The 18,474-nt window shown below is 42.7% G+C and overlaps 1 non-coding gene across 1 annotated transcript; it reads right to left on the minus strand.

Moving 5' to 3' along the window:
- Positions 1-6,962: 6,962 nt before the first annotated feature.
- TRNAD-GUC (transfer RNA aspartic acid (anticodon GUC)) lies at positions 6,963-7,034 on the minus strand. The gene has a single exon. It is a non-coding gene; the product is annotated as a tRNA-Asp (tRNA).
- Between the last annotated feature and the right edge of the window lie 11,440 nt (positions 7,035-18,474).

Raw genomic sequence — 18,474 nt, forward strand, 5'->3', positions numbered from 1 at the left:
ACCTAAAAAGAAAAATTTTAAACAATTGCTATCCAACATCCGGTTGCAGCAACCGAATCTTTCCAACAACCACCGCGGTTCTCGAGCTAGAGGGCCTGGGAGAGACGGCGCATGGCGGGGAGGAGAGACGGCCCGTTCGGTTGGCTGGTTCGTATCGTTGCTGGTTCGTGAAAAAGTACTACTGTCTGTTTTTTATGAGAGAAAAATACTATTCTGACTAAAAATTTACTATCATTTACGACAAACCACAGCCAAACAAACAGGCCGAAGGCCACAGACCACGGTGGGGCTGAGGACCTCTCTTGGCGCCGACGGTGACATGCGGGGACAGGTTGTCGCGGAGCCACCCGCACGCCACATCGAGGCCTGTGGGTCTGTTGGCGAAGGACGGCAGCGCGGAGTTGGGGATGGAGACGGCGAGCGAGATGGAGGGGGCGTTGGCGGCAAACGCCTCCAGGAACGCCGGGTTCGCGTCGAAGAGCTTCACACGAACGATGGTCGTGCTCTTGGCGAGGAAGTCAGCGACGGTGGCCTGGGTGGGCAGGTTGTCGTCGGCTTCCTTGGTCACAACAATTTCTGATTTTTTCTGAAATTTGTGATATATCACTCTCCAGGAGCAAGCTGCCTGTCATCGGCTCCAGGAGCAAGCTGCTGGATGCTCACCGCTCGGAGCACCCTGAACCAAACTTCTCGACTGTAAACGAAGGAGGCAAGTAGGAGATCCCTAGTCTCGTCCTCTTGGTCCCAAAGCGCGCAGACTGCCGGATCCTGTAGGCCATGGCGCTTTCTACGATCCGCTGTCCATAGCCGCCATGAAGAGCAAGCTAAAAGAACAGCTTCACCTTTGGCGGTACCGCTGCTCGCCGGAGCTCCTTGGCACCCATAATAGAACACTACTGCAAACACAATTTGTAGGGACCCCTTCTTTTTTTTTTTTTCCAGGGGCGGCTCAATCTCCCTACAAATGGTTTCCAAAACGAGCTACCAAACAAACCGATTTATAGGGACTATTGTTAGCCACCTCCATAAATGACCCTATTTGTTGGGGCAGCTCTAGATTGGATCTAGAGGCGGCCCTGCAAATAGGCGGTGAATAGTAAAAATTATGAATTCAAATTCAAATTTTGCAAACCTTCTTTGATGGAGAAACGATAAAAATAAAAGTTGTAGATCTCAAAGAGTTATATAACTTTGTTGTTGATAACTTTTTTATTTGAAATCATCTATGCATGAAAAATTATATTTGAATTTCTTAAATTTGAAACTCAAATATTTCAAACGAACTCGGATGGAGAAATGATCAAAACGAAAGTTGTAGATCTCAAAAAGTTATGAAACTTTTTAGTTGACAAGTTTTTTATTTGAAATCACCTATAGATAGAAAATTATGTTTGAATTTCACACATTTCAAAATTGAATTTTTCAAATGACCACGGACTAAGAAACAGTAAAAACGAAAGTTGTAGATCTCAAAAGTTAAACAATTTTTTAGTCGACAATTTTTTCATTTGAAATCATCTAGCTAAGGATAATTGCAGCTAAAGTTTCTACATTTAAAATTTGAATTTTTCATTAGTAAAAGTAAAAGGCCTAATGTGCAATATGAGTGATGTCAATGTGAACCCAAAAATAACAAAGAGTAATATCATATATGTGGTTGTATTTAGCACAGAGCTAAACAATGCCGTACTCTTAAATCTGTAGTTGGTCTATACCAACATTCTATAAGGGATAGGAGCTACAGAGATAAGATATGAATGGTGCTTCAATCTTAAAATCTGAAGCTACATAGGAGGTTGGTTGTTTATGCTGGATCTTATGGGATCACATAACAACACTTCTCTTTTTCTCGTAAAGAGAACATCATATAGATGGACAACATGATTATCGAATATGCTTCGAATGATTTGTTTTGAGATTTAGGATAATCTCATGATCCATTGATAATATGTGATAATGTCCATCGAAGATGTTGTAATATTTATGTTGTCAATGCATAATTATTGTGGGTATCATATTGATATATTTGATACTCGATAATATTTATGGATTTCTATATATTACACAAGAATTTCATATAATTCTTGTCATATATAGATTGTATAGGAATTATTCCAATGTGGTAATGGTATGTACCTAGTGGACATTTGTACCACAAACTCTATAATTAGGGAAGCAAAATATTTCTGGTTCTTATGACAAGAAGAGGGGATAATTTTGGCCATCGCTGATGCAATGCAATGATAGTTTGGCCTATGTTGCCACTATCATTCTTCCTATAGATACATAGTTAGCAATTAAGGATATTTAATTATGTCCTAACTACACTCGTATCTTACCAAATTATAAAGATATCCAAATGTGTTTTTGTATGGAAACACAAAAGGACAACATTAGATATGACATATAAGTAATAAGATAAGTCTCATTTTGGTTGTATTATGCATACAACCATCCCCATACAACATGTTGCGTATAACATAATTTTTCACATTGTTGATGCATTCTAAATTTGGAATGAACAACTTGGCCATCATATGGCATGAGGTGAAAAATTATTGGTAATTCTTTTGGTCATGATTTTCTAAAAGTGTGGATACGATAAGTGCCACATGGAAATAGATTTTAAGACCCTCTTATCTTAAAATCAGTTTGAGTGTCTTAGATTCCTTGATCATATTCAAGAGAATATGTATGGTCTGATACAAAGATTTTATGAACAGTTCATGTATTTCATGGTTATGAAGATACATCTATAAGATGATCTAGAGTGTGTGAAGTGTCCACACTTTGCCATGCATTTGGCAAATATTGGCTTATGTTGTGAGCTCATTATCCTAAACACTACTAAATTTTTGTGCCTACAATGACAATTGTTTGGTATAACAAAAGTTTAGTTACATATCTAAAAGAATAAATGGAATCTATGAGAAAGACATCAAGATCATAGCAGGACCATTGCTAGTGAATTGCTATTTGCTAATTTCGTGTTAGAGTCAGGTAGATTTACACACTCCTAACTTGAGATTAACTGCATATCCCCTATATGCATTTAGTACGTGGGAATCCATGAAGATTTCCTATTTACGTAAGATTGAGTACGTTGTATACGTACCAATCTCACCACCACAGCATACATGATAGGTACACACAGGAAACTAGGGATCAATGTGAGATTTCAATCTCCGTCGATTGTTAAGTATTTAGATCTCTTATGGAGGATCTATTTATGAGCCGTATGCTGGTTTCATTTTTATTATGAGCATTTTCAGGCATTAGGGGGAGATTTGATGTACCATACATAATGCCAGAAAATTATTTGGAATGCATAAGTCATTTCAAGCTCAGGATCACGTACTAAATATTGAGTTCAGAGAATTGTTGATTTGCATAATATTGTAAATAAACTGCCAAATACATTTACTGATTACTAAGATGTCTATTAAACTTGTTAATCCGTTGCAAGTATGTGCTAGGAAGCGTGGTGGTACCAAGTAAAACCGCCCAACTCTCAATTGTAAATAAGAGGGGGAGAAGTATGGCCATAAAGTAGGATTATTCATGCTTGCACTAGAAGGTTTCCTTCTAAAGAAGTAAATGCAGGTCAACCTATAGATGGCGACACCTTATGGGAAAAATTTGGTTATTACCCAGTGGATGAATGTCATCCACAAACCTAGCTCAGAGGTGCACCTAAATACTGATGCTGGGATATCAGAAAGCCCTCACTCTCGTTTTGGGAAGTCACGATGAGTCATTCACGGCACTTTGAGTTTTAAAAACAGGAGAATTATATCATAAAAAGGCTACATGTGTCGACACGTACTTCTCTGAATAAACTGTATACAACATTCCAAGTCATCCAGTCAATAAGACCATGGTAGAGTGCTTTGCTCACTCTTACTAGAACTTGTTGAGTGATGTAATACATGCAGAGATAGTCTTGCTCACTAGAAAACAGGTGTTTTGGGCTGTGATGCCAACACCTCATGGTCCCTTTACTGTGGGTACAAAAGTGTTTTCGTCCTAGAATGGATTGAGAACAATGTGGTGGTGAGATCAAAGCAAGACTAGTAGCACAAGGGGTTTACGCAAAGCCCAGGCATTGATTTTCAATGCAAATTATTCTCTATAGTAAGTTATAAATTTCTGATACTATCTTTAATCGGCAGTACAAAAGCATCTATCTTTGTAGTTGATAGTTGATAGATGTAGTGATTGCATATATTTACATGATCACTTGATTTCGTGTATTTGTGAAGCTTCCAGGAAGGAGTTCACATACCCAACCCTTATACATAAAATCGCAACACATATTGTGTATTGCTTAAGTCAACACATGGCATAAAGTAGTAAAGTCGAAGTTGGTACAATCGACTTTATGTGTATTCCCTAAATTGAAGGGATACAAAATTGATTACATGTGGTGTTTATTTTGAAGTCCTTATTGGATTTCATAGTGGTATATGATTGTCAATAATCTTGACATCATCGATGATGAACACATGTTAATAACACGTACTAATCTAAAGACGGAGTTTGAGATTTGAAGATGTGGACTAAACCAAAATTTTATTTTATGTTTATGATCCAAGCATCTTCTCTCAGGAATTTTGTACAAAAGCTATCTATATCTAGATCATATCGACTGATTCAATATGAAGGTATCCTATGGTCTACCTCATGATAGAGGAAGATTGTTTTATGCCATAGTGACTGAGATGAGATATTGGGACATGTGGTCCATTATCTCTGTACTATTTATGCGCTAATATATCTTACAAAAGTTCCTGGCCGGATATTATTTTTGCAATGATTTGCTATCTAGTAGCGGCGCTACTCCTACCAAATGTTGGTGGATTGAAGTTAAGAATATCTTTTGATATCTCAAATAGCACATGTGGTCTTGGTGTAATCCTTGATCCGATTATATGGATATAATGATTCTGGTTATCTATAAGATCTCCAAATTTCAGATCATTGAAATAGGCTTTACATGAATATGGAAAGACCATTTTGTAATAGTCTTTAAATAGACATTTAATGGTCAATTCCATTAATCATTCTAATATTGTATTGTACAAGGCTTCACATGAATGTGTATAGCTTGATAGAATGATATATCACATACTAAAATTATGTGGTGTTGATTCTAATGAATCAATGGTCATTATCTATAAAGGTAACGCAACTTATGTTGTGTAGATGGAGACGAGTTATACTTAATGCAATATTTTGCACTAAGATGGTTCTGTTCCATAGGTAATATGGGCATATGAACATTTGCAAACTAAGTCTTGTGATAATCTTGCAGAGATATTCATAAAATCTACCATACTCCACATTTCTTATGTTTTGAGTGCATTGGTATGAATTTACTTCGAGATTTGCTAGTATCATGGGAGAGTCTCTCTGATTAATAACTTGTTACAAACATCATATTGCACTCTTTTCTTTGTATGAGTTTTTCCTTGGGGTTTCTCATATAAATTTTTAATGAGGTAATATCAACACAAGGTTATGTCATATCATCCATTTTTCTCCACAAGGTTTTTTTGGATGATATTGGGACATAAGATGTATTGTACTCTTTTCTTTATGTGAGTTTTCTATTTATGGTTTCTCATATAAAGTTTTTGATGGGGCAATAATGAACATAAAGGTATATGCTATATCACCTATTTTTCCCCACTGGGGTTTTTGAAAGATGATATTTGATGCATATTGACCATATGGTCAAGGTGTTTTTAGACCAAGGCTTTGGGTTTATATCAAAGGATCTAATAACATTATTGATTGTATATCATGGCGTTTCTTCTTATTTTTTCCCACTGGATTTTAAGGAGTTTTGCCTGGTATACCGGTATTGCTTTGGTTTTTCCCACATGGTTTTACAAAGATTCATAAAGATGCATAATAGATGAACAATAAAGACTACAAGGAGCTAATTGATCAACGGGGAGTGTTGAGAATTATTATTTAGTGCTCAATTAGGGATTAATCCAAGGGGTGTCTTTTCACCCCTCCCTCTCTCTTTCATATTTGTAACCGTCCACATGGGCTCTGTATATATATATATATATATATATATATATATATATATATATATATATATATATATATATATATATATATACTGTTCATTGGAATACAACAGAGAATCATTTGCATCATTCTCTTGTCTCTCGTCGTCTCAATTCTAACAATCTAATCAGGACAATAGATGGGAGACAAGAGGCGAAGGGGTGGCGTGATTAATTCCTCCTAACAAGTGGGTGCAAGTGCTGTAACGTCTAAATTTGCTAAAGTGGGCTGCTAACTCATGAAAACCGGTATACAAAATCACTACAAGGGGTTAGATACCTAGTTTACATAAGTTTATATGGCGCACAATATCTAATTTTGTAGTTTGAGAGTAAAAGTAAACAACCAAGCATAGGAAAAGAGATCATATAGACTTTTTTTTCATTATTTTAAATCTGAGGCTTGTAATTAGTATCATCCTTACCTGAAATGTCAATGTGAGAGTCAGAGAATACATTTGCGAACTGGCGGAGGGAGCGCCAACAATGCATAGTTACGCTAGGAATTCGGTATAGCACAGAAAAATATTGTTAGCACCAGAACTGTATTTAGTTTTTTTTTTGTTTGAAACAACTGCATTTGGTTTTGGATGTGCGCTTTTTATGGGCGTGTGATCCTTGAGAAAGATGGATGGACTGTGGCCAATGTTCATTTTTTTATTAATTATTACGACGATGAAACGGCCAATGTTTTCAACGTACCTTTGCTTCCTATGTGGCCCATGTTCAGCGAATTGGCAGCCCACTAGCGGATAGGCCCAGTTCGTGAAAGCATAGGCAGGGAGAGTGGCCCAGACAAGAATCGCACACTAAACCGGCTTTCCCCCCCCCCCCCCCCCCCCCCCTTAATAAACCAAAAAAAAAAGTGAAAAAAGAGGGCGCCGTTGCCGGGGATCGAACCCGGGTCACCCGCGTGACAGGCGGGAATACTCACCACTATACTACAACGACTTGGTTGTTAGATTGACAACTTAGTTTTTATTGTACGTACTGTGGCGTTGCTTTTAACCTTGTGAATTCAATTCAAAGAACCAAACAATTTAACCTTGGCAAAACGGCTCCTTCGCACTAGACGACGTGAACCCACAGCAAGGAGCCGCGCGAAGCTCGTTTTTGAGACTTCTCCCGCGCAAGCAAAAAATGGCTCCGACTCTTGACCGGTTCCCCATGCGGAGCCCTTTCCAAAACAAGCGTTTGGCACAGCTCCTGCAGGAGCCGGAGCTGAAGCCCGTGCAGGAGCCCAGCCAAAGAGGCTCTTAATAAAGAGGGAGAAGGAAGTGGTTTCTTATAAAAAAACTATCTACACGAAAACCAAGACAGGAAGATATGTGGTATAGGGATGATAAGAGAGGAAAGAAAGGTGATTGAACAAAAAAAATTCTAAAAAAAACCATTGGGAACATGATTTGTTTGTATAGTATTGTCTATATGACTTGCTGAGTACACAAATCATCTCATAGTTTTTAGGTTGAGCCTAGATGCCAGCGTAATCTTTGATGCCAATTAGTAACTATAGTATGCTAAAATTAGCAAGCATGGATCTCTCGACGGGATGTGCCAATGCATGGGGTCACATTATATTTTTCACCTATGGAACTATATATTACCACCACCTATTAGTAGTAAAAGGTCGCTAAAATTAGCAAGATCCCAACGAGCCCTAGTGCTCAAGATGGCGAGCAAGATTACGGTACGCATTCAAGTAGACGCGGACATGGAAGAATATGCACCCTGTTCGCTTGGGTTTGTTTGGCTTATAAGTCGTACCTTTTCAGTCAATGAATAGTATTTTTCTCTCACACTAAATTAGTCAACAGTACTTTTAGTCATGACTTATCAGCCAAACAAGCCTAAACGAACAGGGCTATCAACGTGGCCTTTTGAAATTTGAATGCTCCCAGGAAGCGGATTGTACTTTCAACTTTTCTGGTACGCTGCTTATTAATTTTTTTGCGAAGTATTATATTTATATCAATTAAATAAATAACGCATTGCGTGCTGAAAGATAATGCATGGTCCACTTTGTATAAAGGTGGGCCCGAGACTTTGTACAATTGTAGTACTTGCATTAATTAATTAATTAATTGACCAAACTCTATTGGTCCCGGCATCATATATCGTCAAAGGGCCGCGTGTGTGCGCAGTTGTGTGTGTGTGTTGCGGCCACTGCGTACAGTATGTCAGTATGTGCGATCGATTGGTCAATTTGATATAGTTAGCCAGCTAATGATGGTTCAGTAGTTTATAGCCTGACCCCGGTCTAAAAGGCGGGGCCTTTAGTCTCAGATGTTTTCCAACCGGGATTGTAGCCCCTTTTTTTTTGTACTAGTGGTATATAAGAAAGGCTACTAGCGGACTACATTGGCACTCTAAGTTTCAGTAATGGAATTTAGGAGAGCATGCATATATCAATAGTAACATTAGTCGCTTAAAGAGATTACAAGTTTTAGTTTAGTTATTACATTTCACAGGTACATGCAAGAGGTAAAAAACATAAACAAATAAATAAGATATAAAGAAGCTACATAAAAACATCAACATTCATTGATAAGATGAACACCACAGTCATCATCATACTATTCTTCATGATTGCCCAAATCACCTTCGTTCCCATCCTTACTGACGTTTGCATTATCGCCACAATCACTTAACCCATCCATGCAATGAACAGTAGCATAACAAGAGCTAGTGCAGCAATAAGCACGATAGTGACCGCAAAGTTTCAACATGCTATCTTGGATCTACTACGAGATTTGTTACGCTATAGTGGGCAATACCAATGCTATTTGTTATAGTATTGCTTAACCTTAAGTCCCCTATTGTAACAAATAATTGATAGTGTAATTTTGTGAGATTTTATTCTTTCACGATTTTTTGTTATGTGTCCATTTGAAACAAAGGGTTAAACATCTTAGAATCATATAGCGTCCATAAGAAATACTTGATCAATCTGCAGGGATTTTGAAGGAAATCTAAAACAAGGTTAACCTCAATACTTTCCTTTGTGTATATCTCTTCTATCAAATTCCTATGTTGCATCCAAACTTGTGGTTAGAAATTAATCTTCAATGTGTTCTCAGTTCTTATAGGATGGCAAGTGATGACACGCAGCTTCAGTTTTTTTTCTATTCCTATGCCAAAGAGGCCCTAATAGTGGAGGCCCATTTTTCGTCTAGATGGATGGGATTACGTGGGAGATGGTGATGAGAGGAGAGCACGGTGGTTTTCTTAGGTTGATGAGGGTTTTCACTTGCTACAATGTTGTAACACCCCCGGTGTTACGATTTTTTTTAGCGCCGCGATTTAGGCCTCAGTAAAGTTTTCGAAACGAGTTTCTCGGATTTTTAATTTAAAACGTACTTGAGGCGATAAGCGAATCTTGTGACTCAGTTTTGTGGACTCGAATCAAAGTGCGCCCATGGACATTTAACCACAATTTACTAGTAAGACACGGGAAAAACTATATTCCTGCTGATGCGTACAGACTAGTATTATAACAATTTTGTACATGTTTATATTATCAGGGTGTAATTACGCAAGTTCGGAGCCCGCATTAGTGTAATAATTATCTAACCATTTTGTCATGGTTAACGCTGAGGCTCTGCATTGCTCTCCATTAGGAATCCACATTTTTGTACTTCTACTCGTCACCGCCAGCGAGTCAACAGTTTGTACATAGGTGAGCGAGGGAGGATTACGTGACAGTACTAGTTTAATATTCTCCAGTTTCAGCAGCCAAGAACATGCATGGTCTGTTTCTGGCTGGCACACAGGTTTAGCGGAGGCGCTGCGAGTAGGCTGCGAGGTGATAATGACCCAGGATGGGAGAGAGGAGCCTTGTCTTTTGCTCGCAACGCATTATATATTTCCTAGCTTAATTGAACTGTGTTGTCGTAAACCTGTCAGGCCACTCTGTCCTCTCTCACTGTATATTTGACCGACTATTCTTTTTCTTTTCTTTTCTCCGCTGCAGCCTGTCATGCCTGTCTCTGTCTTCGCGTCCCGCCAGGGTAACTCGTCCCATCTTTGCACTGTCTGTTCGTGCCGACTCGCTGCCTGGCTTGTTGGCCGGCCACCGCGTTTTGGCTCACCAGCACCATCGCTGCGTAGCGACGCCGTCCACGTCGCGTACGGCTCTGCGGGCCCCTGCTGTGCTGCCGTGTCCTTTCAATTTCCTGTCCGCGCGCTGGAACGCCACTGCCGGCCGCGTGGTACCGTGCTGCCCTGTCGGTCTCCCTCGGCTTCTTGAATACGTTTGCCTGCTGCCTTCTTGCTTAAGCCAAAGACCGAGCTACTCCGCGCCTCCCTCTCGCACGCCCGAGCCCTGGAGTATCGCCACCGCGGCCACGCAGTCCGTCGTTTTCCCTTTTCCATTCGCGTGTGCGCCTACGGCTCTACCTCGTTTTCTCTTCTCTGTGCACAGCGGTGCCCCTCCTTCCTTCCCCGCTCTTCATCTTGCTCAGGGCCGAAGTTTCCTTCCTCCTCGGTTCCAGCCGCGTCCTGGTCCCGCGCTGGACCCGCGGTTCCCCCGGCGTCCATGCCGTAGCGCTCGGCCGTCACCACGGCGCCACTCCCCAGCTCACACATCCGAGCAACCGGCCAAGGTCGCGCATCTCCGGCTGATTCATCGTGCCTCCTCCGTCGGCGCAGTGTCACGCGGAGCGGGCCGCCGTGCGCCACATCCGGTGCAGCGAGGCCGCTGCCGTTGCCGCCTCGAGCTCCCGCCACCGCAGCTGCAGCGTCTCGCCGGCGTCCATGCCCCTACCCGCGTGACCGCGCACGAGTGCCGCTGCACCAGGTCGCCCCGTCAACATCCGCACGCGGCTCCGCATCGTCCTCGCCGCGCCGTCCCGCGCCGAGCCCTGTGCGCCCATGCTGAACGTGGCCGTATCCTCGCTGCCCGTGCCCGAGCCGCGAAGCACCTCCCCGCTCCTCGGCCGCCCGCGCTTGGCCATGCCGCATCGTCCCGCCATGGCTGCCCGTCGGTGCCTGCTCTCTCCTGTGCGCGCGAGTTCCTTGCCACGCGCCGAGCCGCCGCGGCTCTTTCCGTGTCCATGGCTGCCATGGCTAGGCCGGTTGCAGCCGCACGTCTCACCGGAGCTGCCCCGTCACGTGGTTTCTCCACGCGCGCACGCCCCCGGTCCACGCCGTGCCGGTGCCATGCCGGTGTCGTGCCGTAGCGCCACATCCCGCATCGCTGCAGCCGCCATTGACGCCGCTGGTGCACGTAGCCTGGCTGCTGTGGCCATCGTCGGCTTCTGGCCCCCCTCAGCCCGAGGTCGCCGGTGGGTCCCCGTGCCACCCCTGTCGCTGCCGTGCCTCCCCGGCCGGAGCTCCTCCGCCTCTGCTCTGTACCGAAGGAGAAGATGAGGTGAGGAAAGGGGTATAAGTCCAAGACGCAGCTTTATACAGGGTCCCTTTTGCGAAATACTTGACTCGTAGAATAGTGCTCGTGGAGCTCGGTTGCGTTAGGGAGAGTTCAGGGGCTTTTTAGCAAATTGCCGTGCCACCTACCGCACTGGGCCGGCCTGTCATCGTGCTGGGCCGCGCTCCCGGCCGCTGGGCCGCTGGCCGCGTGTCCGCCTGGGCCGCGCATCCCGTGTGGCCCGTCCGCGCCGTTTCGTGGCGTTGGGCCGGTTGCGCCCCGCCTGGGCCGTCATGCGCCCGTCCGCCTGGGCTGCTTGCCCGCCGGCCCTGGCCGTGCTGGGCCGTGGAGCCAGTTAGGGGTGGCCGCTAGTTTTTCCTTTTGTCTAAAATGCTTTTCTATTACAGGTTGTTAGTACCCTGTAAAATCAATATAAATTTGCGTAGTGGTCCAAAAATTATGAAACTAGTTCTGTTAAGTTCCTAAAATCATGAGCTACCTGTAGTAGATTTTGTTCACATAGTTTGATAATATTCGTGGAAGCTATATAATTAATTTAAGGTACTTAATATTGTAAAAATATAAACGTGTAGGAACTTCCGTGATAAATTGGTAATAGTATTGAATCTGAAATCTTTGCAGTAGGTTCTTAGCAATATTAGGTACTCGTGGTAATTCTTGTAGCTCCAGAATAATCAGTTTACTAGGTAGCTAATGATGCTCTATTTCGAATAAGGATTAAATCGATAGAATGAAATAAGGACTTAGGTTTAAATAACTAAAATAATTGTTGGGAAATGACGCCTTATCCGACAACGTATATATGTAGCCCAAGTATGGTCGTCGTTAGCACTAGCCGTTAACTCGAGAGGCGTACGTCGTAGTTTACGAGTCACAATTGCAGTTGATTAATTACATCTTGGCATTGCATCGCATGCATATCATATAGGTACGATGATGGATCACGGAGTTGTCGGGAGTTGCTGGAGGAATGGTGCTTTTGGAGATCATGTCGCCATGATGGAAAGCTAACTTCTGATTATATTTTACCCAGGCAAGCCCCGGTGCATAACCCCTACCTTTCTGCAATTTAAATTATATTTGTGCATTAAGTTTCAAGGAGTTGAATGAAACCCACTTGCATATATATATCTTTATCCTATGAGTCTTACTAGTATGACAGGATCGTGTAGATTGCTATGCTACAGGACTCCGGTAGAAGTCGAGTGATTGCCTGTCACTTGCGAGATATAGGAAATATGTTACTATATGATTATCACTTGGAATATATAAAATGGTGGAAAGAAAAATGGTGACCGGGCAGGGATGTGGTTTGGATATTGGTGGGTGTAAGAAGTTGTGTCGCCGCGGAGCGGGTCATAGCTTGGTTACACCGTTTTTCCCTGTCTGGTCGGTTAAGGACCGATCGTTGCATATGACTCTAGGCAGGTCACAGACTTATTATCTCGAGCACATACTTGTGTATGGGCGCTTGGAAGACTTGTTGCTCTCTTGTCGCGGATCCGGCTCTTTTCGGACCGACTGTTAGGGTTTGTTTTTGGTGGAGGAGGTCCTTGCACCGCACTGAGTCCGGGACTCAGGGGCGGGAGCTTGGAGTCCCAGTTTGGACGGGGACCTGGACACCCGGGACAGGAGAGTGATGGGTTGGTCTTGCTTGTGCTTGGGGTACAGCGGGGCGTGTGTTTTTGGGGTACCCAGCTGGGGGCATTGATTCGCGAATCGCCGGGCTATCCGATACGGCTTGTCTACGGTTTAGCATCGTAGTAAGAACTGAAAGATGAAAGATGGAAGATGGACAAAGGAAATCTGATTGCTTACCACTTGCTTGAAAGTAGCACAGGTGCTTACATAGAATGGTTAGTTAATGAACCAATGCGACTATTAATAAAAATCAAATATAAGGACGCACGTTTAATAATGCTTTCTGCAAATGCAACCCACAAACCTGATAGCCTTGCATATCCTTGGAGTCTTTTCTTTTCTCCTATCGGGTAAGTCTTGCTGAGTACAATTGAGTACTCAGGGTTTTACTCCCCCCTGTTGCAGGTGATAGGTGGACGCTTGAGCTGACCTTTGTGTGTGGATTCCTCCTGGTGGGCTCAGAGAGGATTTCCTTTACGCTGCGATCGTAGTTGTGATTTATAACTCTCACCAAATACTTTTATAAATGAAAGTTTCATAATCTGTTGCCGTAGTCTATATATATCAATACTTCACCATGTCATTAATAGATGTTTATTTCCGCTGTAACTCTGATAACATGATTTCATTCCGCTGTTATATTAATAAATATTATACTCTGATGTTGTATTAAAAGTGATGTAAGAAATGGTTACGAATGATGTAAGCTTTATTCTCTCATTTGTGATTCTGGTGGCAAAAATGTGGATTTTCGGGTTCTCCCCTGGGGTGTGTCCGACGGAACCGAGTAATCTAATATTCTCCCCTGAGTGCTTAGTGTCTAATGGAAGACAAGCACTCCTGTGAGGCATTAAATTAGGCGGTTCTGCCACAACTGTTGCCGTGCAAGAAGGCGTAGACAAAGAGCCGTGTAACAGAGCAGGGTTAGGGGACATGAAGGGGTTGAGTCCCGACATACCTCTAATTTACTAATCTTTGAAACTCTAGAAGTATTAAACTTTAGAAAAATAAACGAAGCTACTCGATCGGGGCTCTTTTGCGAATTGTATTACAGAAGCAGACACTTATTTACATGTACCCATACTCACCCATATGAATGCATGCATAAAAGACTGAGTCAGCATATCTCAAGATTAATGTAGTTGTCATAGGCATCTCTGTGTTGACAAACAGGTCAACCACCACTAAAACAATAACGTTGTTAAATTATGGAATAATTCAAAAAGGTGCAAGCTCCCGCATCAAGATGAGGACTTGATCGGGGGCTTAACTTTATTTGAAAACCGGATAAAAAATGAATGAAAGTGGTCTTGCCAAATTGAATTATATTGTTGGTAGTAGATCATCATAAATCATTGCATCTCCGGTCTAGTTTCCAAACTCGCATGAGGAATAACTGGAAATGAAAGAAAAGGGAATGGCAAAGCATCTAGGAATAAACTATCGATTTCTATCAATAAACCGGTTAAAGCCTCAAAACCATAGAGTACTTTGCACGGGTGCTACAAAAATATGTTTTTTCATATCCCACATTAAAAATCCTCCTTGTGTATTGGAATACATATATATTATTGCCCAAGATCCTTTGTATTTCTTTTGTTGTAGCGAAACTCAAAACTGAAAAAAACCAAATCAATATTCTACATATACAATATTGCTCCATCCCATAAAACTTGATTTGAAAAACAATAATCAAAGAAAACAAAAATCTAAAACAAGAAGACGAAGGGAGGAGCAGGCATGTGGTCGAGGAACTAATGTAGCTCAGGTAGGTAGCTATATGGCTTGCATTGCTTGTCACAAATAACTCACGAAATCAAAGGAATTAATTTGTTGATGGATGTGATATTTAATTAATTAGAGCCTGCAGCTGGGGTAGTGATAGTGAGTAGGATGAAGAGGAACAGGCATCCGCATATATGGCCAGACACCGGTCCTCCATCGCCATGGACGTACACAAAGCATGGCAGTGGCAGCAGTGGCTAGAATAAATAGATAGTGTGCTGATCGATGGTGGTGGTGCACGCACTCACCACTAAAATATACATCAGTTGGGTTCAGTAGTGTCACAGTCACAGCCCCTGCTCGATCTATCGGACGACAGCACTGCACGGCCACGCAGCTACCGGCCGGTCCAGTTCAGGTTCAGTCCAGTCCAGTCCGGCCGGTCCACTCCATTTACTAGTAGTAGTAGAGCTAGCCAATGCAAAGTGTGTATCAATTATTGGTTAGCCCCTGGACCACGTACAGCATATATATACTTCAGTGCAGTGATATATATAGATTCATTCACCTTCCTATCTTCCTCTACCTTTTCTTCACTCGGTTTCCATATATATGCATATGACATATATGAGTATACACCTACACCTACATACAAATCTAGCTTTTTCCATATATCACAGCTAGCTAACCCTTCTCAGGACATATGCAACAGTGTACATCAGGTTGAGCCATAATATCTTCTATAAGAAGGTGAGCCGGCAGATGTTGAGATGGTTGGGGACTATCATATTTTCACAGACACATTGTAAACCACTAAATAAATGGATAATTAGCTAAATTTGTAGTACCCATGTTGATTCGCAGACTCAATAAGGTCACTCCCAATATAAAAACTATGAAATAGTTTCTATACTTGTTAAGTCATGTAGGCACTATACATAGAAACTATATTTTCAATGGATGACTTCTTTAAAATAAATTTGTCCAATCAGGTATCATCTTTCTCTTATCATCTGCCTATCACAACTCACTACCACAAAATTGATTTTAGGAGAAGACTTATTCTATTAAAGGGTAAAAAATTATGCATGCCTCCTATGATGATTTTCGGAGACAGTCGTTTTATATACGGAGATAGTCAAGAAATGCCCCATTTTCAGAGATTAACCTCTTAAGAGACCCGCATCTGTAAATATATTTTCAGAGACAGACGTTTATAAGGCCTGCCTCAATAAATCAGCCCACCCCGCTAACCGTCTTCAGGCCCGACCAACCCACTACCAGCCTTGAGTATATAATGGAAAATAAAAATCCTAGTCCACACTCCTCTCTCTGCCTCCCTCATCCGTAAGGGCTGCCCCACCCTCCTCCTCACCCACCCTTCTCGATCTCTCCCTCACCATTTCTTGGCGTCGACGGTTGGAGGCCCCCCGGCGGTGCTCGCGCAACTGGGCACGGTGGCGATGAGCGGTTCGGGTGCTCCTCCGGCAGTGACAAGGTCCGGTCGCTCCTCTGGCTGCCGCGTGTGGCCCTCGAGCTCCTTCGGCTGCCCCCATGGCTAGATTCATCGAGGAGGGGCTGGATGCGTCGAGGAGGAGGACGGTGACCATGACAATCTCCAATAGATCCAGGTTCTTCTGATACTCTTATCGTCGATGTTCTGTTTGCTCTACTCATCCCCAACTCCCTTTTATGAAGAATAGGTGGAGGGGGCTACTCAGGTGACATGGACGGCGTCGTGGTGGCATGGATGACATCACGTGAGTTGTTGCTGCTCAGCGGGCTCGATGGGTTTGTTGGGCTAGAGGGTGCTTGTTTTGTTTTTTATTTGGTTTCTAGGCGTGGGAAAATGTTCCGTCTCTGTTATCCTCCATTAACAGTGAAGTCTTCATGGAGGCGGATGAGCAGCCCGCCTTTGAAAACCTGATGTGCCCACCTCTATAAACTATTTTAGCAGTAGTGTCTCTTTATATTTTGGTTTCCGTATACACATGGTTTCTTGTCTAAGAAATCATCCACCTCTCTCTCTCTCCCTTAATTATAATGCAACGTCATCATTTTGTTTAGTTGACACCCAAATTGATGAATATAGAAACCATCTAGTTTTTGGGTTGGGAGTGCCCTAAGTGTTGACGCTAATTAGGTCACACACCAGTAAGGAGCTAGATCGCTCGGTAGAGGCGGCCAAAGATTAGCCTAGCCGATTTTTAGGTCGACAGTCGCTTGACATCGTGCTCTCACATGAACACTTCACCTGGTGCCTCCAGCAATGAGCGCGACACTCAAGACATATCGTCCAAGGAGCCTCATTGGGAGCGTGATAAGCAAGACAGGTCCATGAGGTCTCTTGAAATCTGAAACCCCACACGCCCGAAAAGGGCCCCACTCTAGAGCTTCGTTGTCATTGAACCACCGGTACGCTTCGGAATGGGTTGTGATCCGCTCCAAGCCCCACTCCAATCCTGTGTGATTAGGTTGTAAGCCCGATCCTGTTCCAAGTTGAAACTATAATATATAGTCTGATCTAATCTGATGCTTCACTTCACTCTATCCTAACCCACTCCTGATCCTTTTAGATCCTATGGGCCGATCTAGTACTGACAATCCAAGGGCCGGCATATATTATATTCAAATGTACTAGCGCAAGCACAAAACGTCAATACTAACGATGATCCAAGGGCCGGTACATATATTAATCCAGTTCAGATAACTGACAGACAATCAATAAATTACATCCAGTTCGATTACAATGGAATTAGAACAAGCAAACACAAAAGTTCTGCAGATTGACTGGCGAGTTGCTGGAAGAGGTACAAGATCATCATAGTACTGGCGAGTTGCTTCTTTTAACCATTTGGAGTGAGTGTGCAGGCTAAACACCTGCAAATGAATCAAATATACATATGTAAGGGAGGAATATATATTTTCAACAATCTTACAGTACAAGGATTTCTACACCCCTTTCCAGTTCCCTCAGCTACAATAACATATCAGTATAGCTGATTGGCAACTGATTGTGATAACAGTTATATAATAACTTCAAAACCGCAGTCCAGAAGCGATCTCTAATAAAATCTATGATGCAGCAGAATGGACTTAATGCTGAATTTAGGGAATACAAGCAACATAAGTACCAAAATATGTAGGATGCCACCTAAGTCTGAAATGACATCAGATATCTATCTCATACAGAGTTTCTGATATTGTGCACTCTAGATGGATAACACACAAACCTAATAAATCAGTTGCTTTGAATCACTTCCCTACCCAGTTCGATTAACTTTGCCCTAACCAAATCAAGTAAACCCAGCACTTCTACAAAGCAAGCAAGAACCAAAAAAAGAAAATGTCATGTGAGCTTAGTTACATAGTCCACCTGCTCTCTACCAACCACACGTCAGCAAGCAGAATCCTGAGGACCCGCCCGACCCCTCGACGGGACTCTGCGAGGGAGACGCAAAGAGCAGAATCCGTTTCTAGGATCCTCGGGCCGACCCTCTTCCAACGATCCTTCCACTGACTCGGGCCATGGCAATAGCCCAACCCTTTTACGGGCCAATCCAATCCAACTCGACCCTCTTGTATACATGGCCCATTGACAATCCATAAAAGTAGGCCCGTGAGTTGGAGGGCCCTTTC

The sequence above is a fragment of the Miscanthus floridulus genome, unplaced genomic scaffold (assembly GCF_019320115.1).
Source record: "Miscanthus floridulus cultivar M001 unplaced genomic scaffold, ASM1932011v1 fs_577_2_3, whole genome shotgun sequence".
Classification (NCBI taxonomy): Eukaryota; Viridiplantae; Streptophyta; class Magnoliopsida; order Poales; family Poaceae; genus Miscanthus; species Miscanthus floridulus.